Source organism: Cavia porcellus, unplaced genomic scaffold (genome assembly GCF_034190915.1).
Source record: "Cavia porcellus strain 051 isolate PalLab524CR breed Dunkin Hartley unplaced genomic scaffold, mCavPor4.1 scaffold_9, whole genome shotgun sequence".
In the NCBI taxonomy this organism is placed as follows: domain Eukaryota; kingdom Metazoa; phylum Chordata; class Mammalia; order Rodentia; family Caviidae; genus Cavia; species Cavia porcellus.
In genome coordinates this window covers 54,366,367-54,384,556 of record NW_026947492.1, presented here as the reverse complement: position 1 = coordinate 54,384,556, position 18,190 = coordinate 54,366,367, and the positions used below count along the sequence as shown (strand labels likewise).

The 18,190-nt window shown below is 42.7% G+C and overlaps 1 protein-coding gene across 10 annotated transcripts in view; it reads right to left on the bottom strand.

Annotated features, from left to right (window-relative positions):
* Positions 1-18,190, bottom strand: part of Tenm4 (teneurin transmembrane protein 4) — a 2,788,855-nt gene that overhangs the window by 587,002 nt on the left and 2,183,663 nt on the right. The gene's annotated exons all lie outside the window — the stretch shown is intronic.

Sequence of the window (18,190 nt, the reverse complement as noted above, 5' to 3'; positions counted from 1 at the left end):
TTTGTCATGGATTGTCCTTTATAAAGGGAAAATGGACCAGATGTACTTCCCTCATGAGAGTCTTGACGATATATAGATAAATAAAGTCAGGTACTCTGGTGGCCATGAACAATCAGTGGTCACTGACTCTTTGAAATATGCAAGGTGCATCATCCCATGTTTGGAGTGATCATCACAGCAATCTTGCAAAGTACTGTAGGTTTTACTTCCTCAATTCTATAATTGAGCACATGGAAGCTTGGACAGGTATATGATTTACCTCAACTATACAGAGGTACTAGCAGGTGTCTTGGTGCTCAGACCCACCAGTTAGCCTCAAATTCAGTATGCGAATAGTTCCATTTTTTAAAGTCTCCTCTGCAAGGATTCCCTTCTGCTGGTCCCTACATGGGTCACTGGTGCTCCCTTTCACCTCACATCTCTCACTTTTTCTGCTCCACCCCGACAGCTATTCTGTCATTAAACTCTGCTGGCCCTAACTCCTTAGGATCTCCAGGTTTTGCCCACTTCTCACCATCTCTGCTTTAACCTCCTCAGTCGAAGCCATAGTCATGTCTCACTTGAGCTTCTGCATGAAGTTTCCGGTGCAGCTTTAGTTTGAATCCCACTAGACCCCTGCATCCTTTGCTCCTGAAGTATGTTACCTCTGTCCCATCTACCTGTCACATCTGGCCTGGCTCCTGTCAGCAGCTCTGCCTCCTCTCCACAATTTCTTCCTTTCCAATATCCCATTCTGTGTGGCCTTAGACTTTTGCACTCTCTTTGTTTCATAACTTTTCCCTGTAAGACAACAAGAGATACTGAAGTCCTCTAGATCCATGATTCTTCCTCCCTAAAGAATTTTCCAGAAAGAGCCAGGGTGGAGAAAATGGAAACTAAAGTATGAGACCTATAAATACAAATACCTCAATGTTATACGGCATAGAAGACATTGGGGGTGGACCAAGGCCAGTGGGAAGATGGATGCCTCTGTCTCCTCTCCTCTGACCTCATCCTGAGCTTCCCCAACAGTCTCTGTCGCTCACAGGCTAGGAGAGCTGATGTAATGTAACTGAGGGCCAACCAGGCTGCATACAGCCTAGAGAATCGCCTCTGGTGCCACCTCAAGTGTGCAAAAAGTGTGGGCTGGGTGGAGGGTGAACGCAGAGCTGGGCTGCAGAGGGCATGGTCTCAGGACTGGCAGCCATGGAGGAGGCCAAGGGCTTGGCGTAGCCTAGCCATCACTGGCGACAAGATCTGAGCCTTTTGGCCATGAACTCCTTTGGTGGTTTTTTGAAGTTTACAGACTCTGTCTCAGAAAAATGTTTCTGAATGGCTAAAATAAAAATCAATAGGATTACAAAGAAAACCAATTATATTGAAATAGTTATAAAACTGTTAAAATGAGAAATTTGTGATTGCTATATTTTTATTTCTTTTTCAAGTCATAACAAGATCTAACAGTGGGTCTAATAACTATCATAACCTTGAGGTAGTGACGAGTGTAAATGATATTTTGAGGCATCTCCAATAACTCTAATAGGATACAAAAATATCTGATTCTTCCTGGTAACAAAGTCCCAGAACTGCTAATGCTATTGTGGTTTATTGCCTATATTCACAATGGGAGAAAATGCTAACTTTCAGTTATTTTTTCCTAGCCACATGCTCACATCAGGAAGCTCTAATTTAGGGAAATAATCTTACTTTACAAACAAGGAAACCAACTCTCAAGGGCTCAGGGGCTTACACAGGGTCACTCAGGTCAAGTTAAATCAATTATTAGGACCAGCACCTGCTGCTTCCCAGGTCACACTGTCCCTACCTGCAAAGCCTGATGCAAGACCCTCCAAACCCACATATGGGACAGCCATTCCCTTTACTGAGCCTTGACTTTCTCACCTTTGAGATGGGAATAATCACATCCCTCTCTGCAGACTGTTGTGAGAACAGATTAGAAAATGAACAGAAAAAGTCCTTGTCACCTGGGTAGTATTAAGCAATATATGTTCCTTGGCTTGCAATGTAGTTCCATCCAGACAAACTCATTGTAGGCTGAAAATAGCATAAGTCACATGTGTATTTAATACACCTAACCTGCTGAATGCCCTTGCTTAGCAACACTGCAGAAAATTGGTTTCCTTTCCTGATGGCATGGCTGACAGAGCTGCAGCTCACTGCCACTGCGCAGCATCTTGAGAGTATCTAATAGCATATCAGGAGCTCAGAAAAAGATAAAGTTTCATCATTCAATGTATGGTTTCTCCTGGATGTGTCACTTTTGCACCATTGTAAGATCATTAAATTGAACAGCTGAAAGTTGGGGACTGTCCACCTCAGTGACATAAAGATAATTACTATTCATTGTCTCACAGAAGCCAAAGGACAGGAAGGTCCAGGGTGACAAATTCAAATGCCTCTAGGGACACAAAGGTCTGAGGAGGGAGGAAATTGGGAGAGGAGTACAAGAGAGTAAAAAGGATCCAAGATGTGATATGTATCAATTCCCCACGATGAATTTTTGTGTATGACACACATATACTAATAATTTTTTTAAAAAGACAATAAAGTGGGGTGGACACTGTGGCAGACCCAAAAATTTGCACTCATCAGAAACAAATGTGGCACCATTCACTTCTGGATGGTGTGAATGTGGGCCTTGTACTGAGAAAGCTGACTTTCTAAAAGATGGTGGAACGTTTAGTTTTTGAAAAATATATTGCTTTTCATATTAAAGTTGTTCACATTTGCAAACCAGTGGGTGACATACAAGCCAGAGGCTCCTCGCCCCATCCCAGCTCTGGGGGCCAGGTGGGCCTTGTGCAGAGTGGGGATTCTTGCGAGGCAACCAAAGCCCCTTAAACAGCCACAGTTGGGCTGCCAGTTATGCTCCAGTCCCTGGCTGCAAGGCAGCTGCCCTGCGTTATTAACCACACTAGATCATGCTCCAACACTGTAGGTAAACAGAGACATTTCCAGGGTCTGTAAAGGAGGCAGTTTTAACAGATGAAGAAACAGGCTTCCAAATATAAATAGGAAGATAAGATAAACAGCTAGAGATCCAAGTTGGCTTCACACTGACTTGTAGGCTGTAAGCCACAGATTTATCAAATCATGGATGATTCTAGCTGGAGAGATCCTCATTTAGATGATGGAGAAGCAGAACAAGAGAAGGGAAAAGACTTGCCAAGGGATACTTTCATTGTTTGCTTACATTTGATTTCCCATAGAATCCATTTCCTCGCTCAAAAACTCTCACAGAGGCCCTCATACTCTCCTGAGGGTGTCATATTTTCTTCAGCCCATTGCTACAACCCATGTTGCTTCTGTTGGTCCAGACCTGACCTTCAACACTAGCCTGAGTGGGGCTGGCAGAGCCTGCTCTGACTCTTCCCAGAAAGGGCAGGCATGACACTGCTCAGGGTCACAGCCCCCAGGCCCTGTGCCAGATAGGATGGCCACTACTGGTGTCCATGCCTGCTGCTCTATTCAGGCGGGGAACTGGAAGATAGCACCTTCCTCAGCTCTCTCCACTCAGAATCCAGCAGCTGGGCTCATGGAGGCACTCTGCAAGCAACAGTGGCCTGAACCAGTGAACAGAACAGCGCATCAGCTCCCTTGTGCAGTGGCATAAGGAGGCCGCAAATAGTCTTTTATGGGAGAGCGCACTACACACCATCTTGGTATCAAGTTAACATGCGAAATTGGTCCCAAGTCTAAGATAAAAGGGAGACTTTGGTCTATAACATCAAAGAGCAGTCAAGACTCTGGTGAGGAAGTAACATGGATACTTTGATAATTCCTCTTGTGAACAAAGGAAGGAGGAAGTTCAGCAGTGGTTCATGATCCACAAGTGGCCAGGTTCCTCCTGGGTTCATTATACCCTGCCTCAGTGCAGAAGGTAGGACATATAATACCTCACTTATAGGGTGCAATAGGGAAAATGACAACCCAGGCAAGACCAAGGGTAATGCATGTCGTTCCAGGGCTCCTTCCATCCAGGCACAGCTGCCCCGACCTGACAATGGGCTGCTTGTGTCCTGCCTGCCCACTGCTAGTCCCAGACATAGAGGCCATGGGGTGGGACTCTTGGGCAAACTATTTCCCTATTTCCTCCCTGATACCCAGGTCCTGCCACTGTGACAGGTCTGGGAAATAGGAACAGGGTCATTGTGCCATCTGCCTGGTATTTTCTAGGAAAAGAAATAAAATATGTAAGCATAAGAGAAGCCTGAAGACTTAACTCACTATAGCCATGAACTGGGCTCTGTTACAAGATTTTTAAAAAGAAATGTTTTTTAAAATGTTATTTATATATCTGCCTTATCCTGTAAAACTTCAGTTTATAAACTTGCTTGAAAACAGAAGTCCTTCATCAGCCTCCCTGTAATGTTCCAAAATGCTACCTAATGGATAAGGTATGACAAGGAAGGTTTGTGAGTGTCCTGGTTACTCAAGGAGTGACTAGAAGCTTCAGGACTCCAGCTGAACAAGACTGCATCCAAGAATGGTTGAGACACTGAATTCCTCTGGATCCTAAATGGATGAGGCTAACTTTGAGGGTCAGAGAGTTTAAACCCCCAACTGCCTGACCTCTATGACCCTTGGCATTTCTGCTCACACTGACCGGACCTCTGTGATGACCATGATACAGGTCAAGCAGCCAGCTCGGTGTCCAGTAAATTGAACAGTAGTCTCCCTGGTTCCCTACCACTTGCATCTCAGAGTTGTTGGGGACTGAATGAGGCAGCTGAGATTTGGGTGGAGGGGGACAAACAGTGGATGTAACTATATTTATTTCCCAGGACTTTGCCTCCATTGTATCTTGTTAATCCTACTTTGTGGATTGGGTTGATGTTTTACAAGCCTACAATATATAGTTTTTTATGATCCTATAAAAATCTTCAGAGTAAAATCAAATTCACTTGCTGCTCTCTGGCTTGAGGACTAAAAATCCTTGAGCTCACCCCCGAGGCTCTCTCACCACGCTTCCTCCCAGTGAGCACCTGCAGTAACCACACGAGACTTCTCACTCCTCTCTGGACACATTCTGCCCAATCCTGCATCCACACCTTTGCTCATGCTGCTCCTCTTCTGGAATAATCCAAACCCTTCCAGTGTTTGCCCTGCTCGTCACCTTGCTCACCTGTGAGAAGCACGGTTCTGTAATTCAAACCTCTCCTTTTTGGAATCCCATGACTCCACAGACACACCTGCCATTTTTATCCTCTTTGTCGCTGGGACTGTTTTACGTGGTGCAGGGTCCTGAGGGAGTCTCAATCATTTAATGTCCCCACACACTCTCTGGACCTTAACTCCTCATGGGAAGGGCAGGTGCAGACTCTTGCCTCACTCTGCTATCTCAAACTTTCCCATCCTTAAAGCCCATAATAACCGCTCCCTCATCCAGGAAGCTTTCCTTGGTCCACCAAATAGGTCTTGATCTCTTCTATCTAAAGCTTCCCAAAGCACTCATCTGAATCATCTCACAGGACATAGCACTTCCTGTAATGTATGACAGTTGTTTATGTGGCTGCTTTTCAACCCAGCCCAAAGGGAAGGGCCTTGAGAGGTTAACTGCCGTGTCCCCAGAATCAGCATAAGGCTGGACATGGCATTGGATTTCAGCAAATATCATTTGGCTACTACTAGTAGTAAAAGAAGGGGGAAAAGGTGTATAACATTATATGCCAGGCATTATTGCAGCTGCTCTACATATATTACTAGTAGCTTATTTGATACTTTATATATTTTAGTGGTCTTACTGTTTTACATATATTAGGTAATTCAATGCTTTTAATATATTAGTATATTAAAAGCTTTAAAAGCATTAACTAATGCTTTCTTTTTGCTGTTTTTTCAGTGCTTTATATTTAATCTTATTTATATTTATTTATATTTATATTTAATCTAATTCTTTATGTGGGTTTGCATATTTAATGTGCACAGACTTCCTATGAATATGACCTACAATTACACCCATTTTTATGATGAAGAAACCAAGTCATATAGAGGTCAGGCAATATGCTCAATCAAAGTTGAGCAAGTGACAGAGCTTATGCTCAAATTCAGGCTATGTTCTTCCAACAACCGTGACTTTGACCAGTGAGCAATAAATACCATCTCTGAATTCATTTCTCTCTCTTATTCTCTGGAGTCTAACAAAGAACCACACAGTCAGCAAGCATGCAATTAGCTCATGTTCCCCACATCCTTTTGATGGAAGGCCACCAGTCATGGGGTGACGCAAGAAGGAAAAAGCACTTGACAGAGTGGATTCAAATCCTATCTTGCCTGCCCCAAACACATTTTAAAGAGGGCTGTTCCCCTTCTCTTTAATGAGATGCCCAGGCTCCAAGCCACAGAACCTTCTTTAACAGGGTAAGCTTTTAAATGCATTCTAAGTATGGAGCCTGGACATAGAGGCTGTGTCCTTTGTTACTAGTTACTAGATCTAGCTGTTTCTATATGCATGATGCTTTCCCACACTCAATGTCTTCCAGAAGACCCCATCCTTAGCCACTACCAGGAATAGTCAGTTTTGTGTGGCTGTGTTTCTCTCTGGCCGAAGGCAAGGAAGCAGACATGAAGTCATATTTGTCTTTATTCAGTTGCTTCTATTACCCTAAACCCTATATTCATAGAGGCACATTACCTTTTCTTCAGATTACAGCATTGGATGAGGTCTAGGGTTTTAGTATATGATTCCCAAACCAAGTGAACTTATTCCATTTGCCTGTTTATTTCCAGACTGTATGCAATGGGGCCAGGACTCCAGGGAGGCAAAGGAAACTCTCACTGATGGTTCTGAAGTTACTATTCTAGGTCTCCCACCCCAGCTCTTTACTACGATGCACAGTAAATGACATGCAGCAGATCTTTCCCCTCTATCAAAATATATCCCATGTAATTCTGTCCAAAGAATAATCCTCTGCTAAATTCTACCCAATTGTCTCCAGTGTTCGCTGGTAATGGACACCAGGAAGCTGGTGAACTTGTCTCTGCTTGAAATGCATTTGCTAATAAGTCTTTCACAGAAACAGCCTCATCCTTGCTCAGTACAAGGCTGTGGAAATCAGATCCCTAACAATTTCCTTTGACTTTGTTTCACATAATCCTACTTCTGTCTGCTTCATGATCTTCTCTAAATGTGTTGGGTCCCAGCAGGCCATTGTCCTTCATGAGTGATGGCTTCAGGCTTGATGAACGGCCCTCCATCTATCATCGCAGAGCTCCGGAGGCAACAACAGAGCCGTTCTGTACCCTTCCATAAGCAGGCAGAACAATGGCCCTGTCTGGAACTTGCCACACACCCCTGCCCCTGCATGTCTCTGGAGGGATACAAAGAATGTTGAGAGTTCTGGGGATATGAGTAAACATGGAGCCATTTTCACTTTCACTGTAAAGCCATTTTGGTCTACAGAGACCCCAGTTCTGTTCTCTTCTCCCAGGTGCCCAATCTCTGCTCTCATTTTTCCTCCACTCTGAAGCTAAGCCATCTTCCAATCATCCATTCATCTCCCAGATGAGCTCTGAGGATCTAATGAGATAATCATGCCAACAGTGTTATGCTAAGGCAGGATGGGCAGAGTGATTAAAGGGGGCTGAATGTGCAGCCTGGAAGGCCTGGGTTCAAATCTGACTCATCCACTTTTGGACTGTAGCCTTGCAGGTGCCATTTAACCTCTAAGCTTCCATGTTCTTCTTGCAAAGTAGTTGTAATAATGCCACCTAGAGGTGTCACCATAAAAGCCAAATGGATAATGAAGGCAATAAACATTATAATAAGACCTCTGAACCCTCAGCTTTTATATAATATTTGGGAAAAAATATACCAGTGCCCACGTGTATGACCATTTATTTTTTGTTACTTTCCCTTAAACAATATGGTATAACAACCATTTATATAAAATGTACATTTTATTAGGTATTACAAGGAATCTAGAGATGATAAGAGGATGTGTACGGTCATGTGCAAATACTACACCATTTTTATAAGGAACTTGGGCACCTGCAGATTGTGTTATCCTCAGGGTGTTCGAGAAACAGTGTTTTGCAGCTACTTAAGGATAAGCACAGTCACTAAACATCATACTTGGCAAATGAAAGGTACTTAACAAGGGATAGTATAAGGGGAGGACTATAGGGGGAAGAAGAAAAGGTAAATAAAACAAGAGCCATAACCTGGGACTTACTATACAGTAATTCTCAGCCTGGATACACATCACAGGCACTTAAGGAAATTTTAGAAATACTAATGCCCAGGCTTCCTGCTCAGAGATTCTGATTTAATTGTCTGGGAGTGAGGCTTGGGTATAAATATTTTGCAGAAGCTCCCCAGGTGATTTTAATGTGGCCAGGGTTAAGAATGACTGGGCTATTACGGGGAAGACATAAACACATAGATGCTTTTAATAACATAGGCTTAGGACTCCAGCAGAGTTGGTAGGGACACAGATGAAAGCAAGCCTCATCATTTAAGATGAGTAATAAAGTGGGAGTGGAGCTCATCAGAAAGAGTATTCATGAGGAAGGAACTCTGTGCCTTCTGGAAGGACCTAGATAAAGACAGAGCACAGTGAGTCATCAAGCAGGAACTGAAATGAACCAGGGGAATCGGGAATGGGGGAGCGAGAAGAGCTAGGCTGATTTCTGGAGCAGAGTTCCTTGGAAATCCAGCTCTATGCCTCTGTCTTACTCCTCAGCTGGGACACTGCTCTAAGACCCTCACAGCTCAAGACCAGGAGGCCTTCTCTATGGGAAGGAGAAAGCATGATGCATGTTGCCAGAAATTCTCTGAAAAGTTCCATTGCTTGCCCATCAGCTGGTGGCACATGTCTTTCAGAGAAGCCACTCAGAGTGACCCAGAGTTGCTGGTTGTTTGGGAACCCTCAACCCAACAGGTCTGCTCCTGTCCATGGTGCTGAACCACACTGGTGCTGGAGAACAGAGGTTCAGTGAGTGGCTCTCACATAGGCAACATCCATATCCTCGGAATTTTTTAGAGACAGAGAATCATGGAACCCATGCCAGACCTAGTGAATTTGAATCTGCCAGTTATTAACATCCCAGATGATTTGTTTGCACATTAAATTCCAAGATGCAATGTTTTAAAATCGTAGGTTGCATCCCGCTCGTCAATCATGAAAGTAATTTAGTACATCAGAAATAGACCTGTGAGAGGAAAGAGTGAAAGGGAACATAAAAGGAAAGAAAATGTCAGAGTTCACTGCCTATAGTAAGATCAAGCATCATTATGAAACACATACATACCCCAAAGAGAATCTAAATGTAACTATTACTATAAATTGCTCTGAAGACAACTGCCTTTTCTCTTTAGTCTGGAGCACTGGTGATTCTTACCTAACATCTTCCAGAGTTCTGAGTCCAGTGAAGAAACAGACAGTGTCAGGAAAGTTAATAAAGATCACTAGAGAAGGAACTGGGGGCGGGGGGGTGATCTTGGGCCTTTAAGGAGGTAGGTACTGAAACAACGATGGGGAAAGAAAACCAATAAACAAAGCTGGTTTGGACACCATTTACCGCTTACAAAAAGAGAAGCAACAGCCGACCAAGGCTCAAGTATCAAATGACTGAAGGTATGAGAGTACAGCTTGACAAATGTAGATTCGATGAGCAAGTCTGTGTGGGCGCACAAGCATACTTAATGGACCAGAGGGGACTGCATCTGAGTGCTATTGTCTGTAGAGTTATTTTAAAGTGCTCTTGCTTTTCCTTTTTTATTTCAATAAAATTTTGGAAAATTTTACACCCCGCTCAGAACACATATTTCAGTAAGTTTGTATTTCTCATCATGTACGCTGCTGACTCTGTACCAGATTACTCCCTTGCATGGCTTACTGCCATGAGCCCCAGGGAGGCTGGGGGGGGGGTGAAAGGTGGAAATATCTCCAGCTAAAGGTCAGTGGCCATGACGTTTTGCTTTTCACTGTGGCTAGATTTGTTAGGTTTCCCACAGCTCACCATCAACTAGAAAATTTAGAGGTCTAACTCTGGAGAACTTGAGAAAGAAATAAATGAAGGCCTCCTTAAAATGCACAAAGGCACCCTGTTTGCTTCAAAGGGTGACAGAACAAAATGTCAAGAGTGGAAGTGACACCCTGATTTTTCTTCCTTTCAGAACTGGGCAATGGGAGTTATTAACCTCTTGGCACATGTCTGTTATTTCATTTATACAACAGCACCCTACATTTGATTTGCCTAGGAAATTGCTGTCTAATGGAAGATGACAAAAATGACTTTAAAAATAATTTTCTTCCAGGACAGCAGAGCTTATGAAATACAGATCTCAATCTCCCCACTTTGGGAAATTCTGCAGGGAGGGAAGGGGATGGCACATTCACACAGGGTTTCAGTTTCAAGGAAGACAAAAATTCCATGAATCTAATCTTGTGTTTGTCCCTTTAAATTGCAGAATTGCAAAAATCCACAAAGTCAACGTGGATAGTCTTCTTTATAATTTAAATAAAATAGCTGAGTAATATCAGTCTGCAACCTATGAAGATTTTTTTTTGTATTCAGATGGTGCAGCTAATTTTTAGGACCACTTTAAATCCCTCAAAACCTATGATACTTGATATGACAATTGGAATAGATAACTCTTAATATGTTTCTTGCCTTCATGTCTTTATCTTTCTTTTTCTTTTCAAATTAGAAAGCTAGTAAATTCTTCCTTGAGGTTGGGCATGATGGTTCACACCTGCCATTGCAGCACTTGAAAGCTGAGGCAGGCCTTTATCTTACTTAATATGCTTGACATAGCTAAGTATTACAATGTCTGTTTAAGAGATAATAAAACTGAAGCTCAGAGAGGTCTAGAGATCTGCCTAAGGTCACACAGCTCATTCGAAGGACATGGCAGAAGCTAACTGGCAGAATGTGATCCTAACAGGTGAATCAAGTTATCCAATCAAGTTAGTCAACTGCCTTCCTTCCTTTGTTTCAAAAGCCCCAGTGTCTCACAGTAATCAACTCTGTGGCTTTCGGGTTGTACTCTTTATTCACTGCTTTTATCTTGCAGGGTCTTGCAACTTGAGCAGGCAGACAGTGTGGTCTTACCTGACACTGAAGGAATTGTTTTATGTGGGGTGGCTGGTTATTCACAGAGAGGGATCTATTGGAAAGGGATTGGCTTCTATTTTGGCCACAAATGACATCTACTTCCTTCTACTCAGTGGATGATTTTCAAAACAGAATATACTCCAAGTAGGAAAATTTAAGCAAAATTCAGCTTTAAGGCTAGAGTTTCTCAATAGCACAGTTTAAGTATTTCTGAAACTGGTTAATGCATAGAGGGAAATGGTCCTATCTGAGAAATGACATTTTAAAAATCCTGATCTGAATACAAAGACAGTCAATTTAACACAACTGTACTTTCCTTAGGGTCTGCCGGTTTCCACACATTGTGAATGGGGATCAGAAAGGCACAAGACATAATCTTAAACCATGGTTTATTTACTTAGCAGTGGAAAAAATAAATTCACTGACAATTCTTACTAGATTTCAAGCTAGAAAGAGACACATTTTAGCCTAATGCAGGAAGGGATTTTCGCAGCATCAGCACTTGTTTAAAAAACGAAGTAGCCACGCTTATTAGTGAGTTTTACTCAAAGATGTGCTGGTAAATATTTAACAACTGGCCTTTTGGAAAGAAGGTGAGAGTAACTTGTAGTGTTTCCTGGTTTTTGTGGTGTAAATATTCCTACCTGGTTTTGAGAGAGGGTAAAAAAAATAAAGATAGGTCATAAAGAGACAGTGAGACTTAATTTTTGTTTTTATTACTTTAAAGCTTTGGGTCAGATCTCTGCCTAGCTCTGCACATAATAGTAAGCATGTTACTTATTTAAGAGGTGTCTCTATTACAAATGTACTAACCCTAAATTTACCTGTGCTATCATCTCCCTTTAAGACTGAGGACACCAAGATAAGAATAATTAATTTTCAAGGTCTCCAGACACCCAATTGCTAATTTTTTTACAATGTCCAGTTTCAGATATCCCTTCTGTGACACCTAGAAGTGTCTGACCAGTGTCCTAAACATACAGCCACCTTGAGTTACAAGAAAAGCAGAGCCTCATAGACCAACCCAAGATGATGCCATCACCCTTACATGTAAACAAGTGCCCTGTGGTGGTGCTGAGGCTTGCCTTATCCCAGGCAAGGACAGTCATCTCATAGGAACCAAATCGGCCTTCATGCCCTGAGGATTCCTCCAGAGCTAGGAAACCAGAAGTGAAATAATGATCTACTAGACCTTGGCCCACCTCAAGTAATCCATAAAAAACTGGCTTTGTTCTTTTGGAGCAAGCCAGTCTCAGCCTCTTCATCAGAGTGATCCCTGCAGTTGCTCAAGCTGGAGTCCTTTCCTATCCTTCTGGACTCTTTATCTCTACTTAAGAAGCTGCCTAAGCCTCATGCTGATGTATCCTGAAATTCTTTTTCTGTGACAAGAGTCAGGAGCCTACCTGGCAAGTTGAGGTAACTTTCTCTTCTTTAGGGGGCTCTAGACCCTATCGGTGACAGTTTCAAGTCACCAAGGTGAAGTCACTGAAATGAAGTTGGGTAGAGAAAAGCACTAGCAACCATAATAATGTATGGTATTTCTATCACCCAGATAAAGTGATGGGACACAGTTTCAGGAATACAGTGTAATATAAAGTATTGAGTTTCAAGTATTTATTCCCTTGATTTTAAATATAACTTACTTGCATGCACAAGATCCTTGAATAATCAAAAACAAATTCTTAAAAGCTTGCTAATCTAAGGGGTTCAGACCTCCACAGGGCTTTACCATGTTGGGGAAGAAGTGGGTGAACTGAAACCAGGTAGTTTCTGTGCATGGCAAATGTGATTCCTTCAGGCTGTAAGTTCACCCAATTGGTTACCAGGCACAATCACAACTGCTTTCTACTGATGTCATAGCAGTGCCTACCGTGTGCCAGTGAATGTGCTCAGACCTTTGCGTGCACTGTCTCATTCTTCTTGATAAAATTCCACCAGGCAGATTTGAAATTAGTGTATCACTCCCTCTTTACATATGGATTTAGAATGGCTAAATAGCTTGTCTAGTGTCACAAAATAGTAAATGGCAGTGTTAGAATGTTTGATCTACAGCCCCTTTTTCTTTAAACCAGAACATTAACCTAGTACAGTAATAAGTGCACTATAACTAATAGTTTATAAACTTGCAATATTCTTCAAGGCAATGCACTTGAAAACTAGGATAAAAGAAGAGATAGTCTCTTCAGAGGGGTTGGCCCATTTTTCTTAATTCAGAAACCTAAACTGAACCAAGAGTGGGAGTAGAAGTGTTTAAGTGAACATCATGATCTTTTTGTTGTTGTTTAGCAACAAACAAACAAAAAAATAAAATTGAATTGATTCATACAAAATGATGGGTATTATAATTAAAACAAAAATAAATTTAAATATGTGTAATTTTACGTTGTTTCACCTGGTGGACAATTTGGACACTACTGAAGAGTCTGGTAGCAATGTGCAGCCTGCACTAAGTCTTGATTATCTATGCCAACTGATGGCAAGTGCTTTTGTTTTATCCAAGAGACAGTAAAAGGGTGAGCAACACAATCAAACCAGACTCCTAATGTGAGTGGATGACATCTCTGTATCATAAAAATGCAAGGTGAGCATAGCCATAATACTATGTTGGTAACAACCATTCCATTCTCTATTGTGCCCTCAAAACAGAGGATGATCCCATGCTGGGCAGTAGCCTTCAAACTTGTCCCATCCTGAAGCTTCATCTCTAGTCCCTGAGAGTCCATCTTATGAGTGACTGGGTTTGCTATAAGATGCTCTACCAGGCACATGCATGCTCCTGCTGTTTACCAGGCCTATGCTTTAGCTCCTTCCCTCCATGGTTGCCCACCTACCTTCTACTGTGATAGGCAATTCAGCAGGGCAGGATCACAGCCCCCTCTGCAGCTTCCTCCTCCTCGTAGCCTGCCCAGGATCACAACTGAATGCAAGTGACTACGGTCAGTGTTCACTTGCAGAAGTCTTGGTCCTGCACTTAGCCACAGTCCCTGGGCTGTGTGTATTAGCTGCTTTTTCATCATGCCTCTGTAGCATAGAATGATGAGGCACAGTTGCATGATGCAAACTGTCTGCATTACAGGAAATGGCTCCTGTTGCAATAAGCAGAGAGTGTGGGAAAGACTGCTTAGCTCTTAGCCTAGAGGAGCGTGACTTTCAAATTACTCAAAATAACAGCTGAGAAAATAAATGATGATTACTCAAAATTTTTCAGGATAAATGACAAGGCATGTGACTTATATTCAGGCCTTATAAGCACTCTTCAGGATAAAATGGTTGCTACCCCACTTCTCAGATCAGTAAACTAAGAAGCTTATTGACAAGCTTGTCTAGTCTCAGGCTGCCAGTAAAAAGTAGAGCTATGCTTTAAACTTAGGTTTGTTTATATCCAAGACCCTTATTCTAGCCACACTGCAACTCTTCCCACACAAAATAATTACTAAGGGCTTATATTACACCAAAAATGATCAAATGCATAATGCTAATAATTTTAAAAGCTAACATTTACATAATGCAGTGCTCCAGATCCTGTTGAAATTCAGGTTTAGAAATAAGGAAGCTGAGGCTCTGAGAGCCCAAGTCCATGTGGCTAAGGATTGAGCCCCACGCTCTGTGAGCATATTAAGTCTCCTCTTTTCTACCTTGAGGGAAAAAGTGATAACAGCACTGATTCATGTGGAGGAAACTGGAGCTCAGAGAAATCAAGAGACTTCCTCAGACACAGATGAGTAAGAATTTTGAGATATTTATATGAGCAGTGATTCCATATTAGGAGCAAAAAGAGATTTGGCTTTCCACTTGTTGGATATTCAACCTTAAGGGAAGTTCCTTGCTCTTCTAGGTGCTGGAACAATATTATGAAATGATCCTTTAGCTGAGAAAGGAAATGGGAAGTGAAGCTTTCAGACTGCACATAGAGGCTTCCCCTCACCCTGGCTGCTTGGTTTTCAGGCAAATAAACAGCCTCAAACACTTCCCCAATCACTGTTTAATGCTTCTCCTCAGAGCGTGCTCTCGTTTATGGATCTGTAGAAAGGGTTTATGGCAAGGCTGTTGATGGCGTGACGTCCCAAATGATTTATCAGAGAAGGTGATGTAAAAGATCAGCAAGAAATCACAGGGAGGAGGAAGGGGGTTAAGCTCCCAATTTCTGCTGGCTAGGAAAGAGGCTGCCATAGCCAGAAGGAGAAAGGCAATCTGAGTTCAAACAACTTGTCACGGGGCTCCTGTGATGACTTTCTACACAAACAGGGAATAACAACAACAACAACAACAACAAAGACAATTTGGGATGTGTCAGTGGAGCTGACAGAAATTCATAGAGCCTGTTGATGCACTGATGTCTTGAAGTTTCCCAAAGACCAAGGGATGCTGCATACAAAACGTGTCTCAAAGCCTTCCTCAACTTAGTAGCTAGTTTGGGTCAGCCAAAAGCTAGGGGCCCTAGTAGGACTGTGTACAGACTTTACACAGACACACGGTGGCCCATCCCAATGCACTGCAGTAATATCAGGCTATGGGAGGGAAGTGAAAAGGGCAGATAAATGGAACAGGTGGATGAGATGTTCTCAGTGGAGGCAAAGCTGGGACTTTGTGGGGCTAGAAATTAGTGTGAGATGCTGTGTCACACAGATCTTCTGGGAGTTCTAGAATTGCTGGAAATGACAGGTCACGGGATGGCTCTTGCCGTGCTGAGCCTCACCTCCCCGTACCTTCCCTGTATCACCTCCTGCTAACCCCTCTCATGACTTAGCTCCCACATCCTTGAGCCCTAGCACCAGCTGTAGGTCCATCTGGATTCACCTCACCATGCTCTTCAGGTGAAGTGCCACCCTTCCCTTAGGCTCCTTCAGGTGCCATCTAACTGGGAAGCCTCCTCCCAGACATAGGGCTGTCTTCATGAGCCTGCGACCTTTAGTTGTGCAGGGCCACTGGCTTTGCAGCCTCTGGGTTTGATTTATGTCCTTTTGTTGCTGTCTTTAAAATCTTAACCTCTGAATGAGAGATTCTGTGTTTGCACCTTGCACTGGGTTCTGCTCTTACCCCTAGAGGCTTTGGCCTCATGGGACCTTGTATGTTCCTGTATCATAAGAGTCACTGGTGTTCTTAATTGTTTGCATTTTTCTACTCTCCCTTACTGCCAAAAATAACAAAATAAAATAAAATGCAGAGTGTTTACATAGTGAAAAGGATGCCAATCCTCCTTCTCCCCCAAATCCTCACAACAAAAATTGATTTGGTATTAATGGATAGATATAAAAACAATTAATTTTCTTAACAGGTTCACCTTAGTTGTGACTCTCTACTTCCTTCTAGTCTATAGGAATGAGACGTCACTGTTCACAGAGTCCAATGTAATAAGATAAAAGCAATCGACTTCTCTGGAAAGAGATATTTTTTCTTAAGGAAAGGAACTGAAATTTCTCCAAAGGACCCCATCAAAAGGCTCTTATCAGAGTTTTAGCCTGGTGTCTGTAACTCCCAGAATTGTCTACAATATTCCTGGGCTTTGGAATGAGCACTCTTTAGGTGCAGGTTCCATTGCTGATGCTGGATTTTCAGATAAATTCAAGACTCACAAGATCCACTGAGCTGAAATGACAGGATTTCCCATAACAACCTCTTCCAGCTAAAGATATTTCCATAAAGCACAGTTTATAATCAGTCATCCATTTGATATGGAGAACTTACTATAATGGAATTATAAAGTCCTTAAAACAAAGGCTTGTTCTTCTTCACCTCTGACCCTAGAAGGCCTTATGCAAGACTCAGCACATAATTAGCATATAGACAAAGTGCCTGTGCAGCTGGATGGACCAAGAATTGAATAAATGAGTGGCCCAAATTTCTAACCATCCATCTGGAGCACTTTCCCCTGTGGCACACTAAAGACCAGCTCTTCCCGGAAACACTGACCTCTCTGCCTACATATGTGGTGATCATTCTGAGTCTGGACACCCAGCCCCACCAAGCCCTTGGACATCTTAAGAAAGAGATTTAGCTTCTAAAAAAAGGCATTCTAGGAGCCATGATAGTTAGTTTTATATGTTAACTTTGCTAGGCAGTGGTGCTCAGTTGTCGAACACCAGTCTACATGTTTGTAGGAAGCTATTTGTGGATGTGATTAGTCTTTATAACCTGTTGACTTTAAAGAAAGCAGATTACCTCCTAAAATGTGGGTGGACTTCATCCAATCCATTGTGAGCCTTAAGAGAAAAGATCAAGCATTCCCAAGAAAGACACAACAATGAAACTCTGCCTCAAGATTCAACACAGAAATCCTGCCCAAATTTCCATATTGTTTGGCCTGCCCTGCCCTGCCCTGCCCTGCCCTACCCTGCCCTACCCTGCCCTGCCCTGCCCTGCCCTGCAGATTTTGGACTTGCCAGTCCCTACAATTGGGAAAATCAACTGATTACAGTAAATTACTCTCTCCTCCCTCTCAAAATGTATATATTGTACAAGCATACATAGTTACATGTATATTTTAGATGTCAACTTTGCTCAGGTATAGGTCCCAGACTATGCCTAGCACGGATACAGATATAGATAGAGATAGGGAGATGGGTAGTCTGATAGATAAACAGATACATACATTCACATATATCCTATTGGTTGTGATTCTCTGCAGAACTTTGTGCAGGACTAGGGGCTGTTCTGAGTAGGAAGCGCTGATGCTCTCCCCAGAGGACCTGTGCACCAGAAGATCACAGAATGGGATACAGAGAGTATAAGAAGACTATGAAGAATCAACTGTTCACACTTAAAGGAGTCAGAAGGGACCATTCCCAGGACATAGCCACACCTTTGTACCTTCACTGCCCACATGGAAATGCTTGGCAAATGCAAATTGTCATAGGGCCAGGGAACAGATCTTTCTGAGGAGTAGGACCCCGATATGCTCTGGTCCTCTCTTCCTATCTATAGCATCAAATCACTGCTGAAATTTCCCAAATGTGGCCCATGAGGGAGGAAGACTGAAGGCTGCTAGGGGAAGAGTTGGCCAGCCAACTTGACTGACTCCAATCACTCCTAAGAAGTAAAAGGAACACTCACTGTGGGTGCCTTCAGAGAGCAGCAGGCTCCAGACCTTTAACGTTCCTCAAAATAGTTGCCATCTACAAGAAGCCTGACA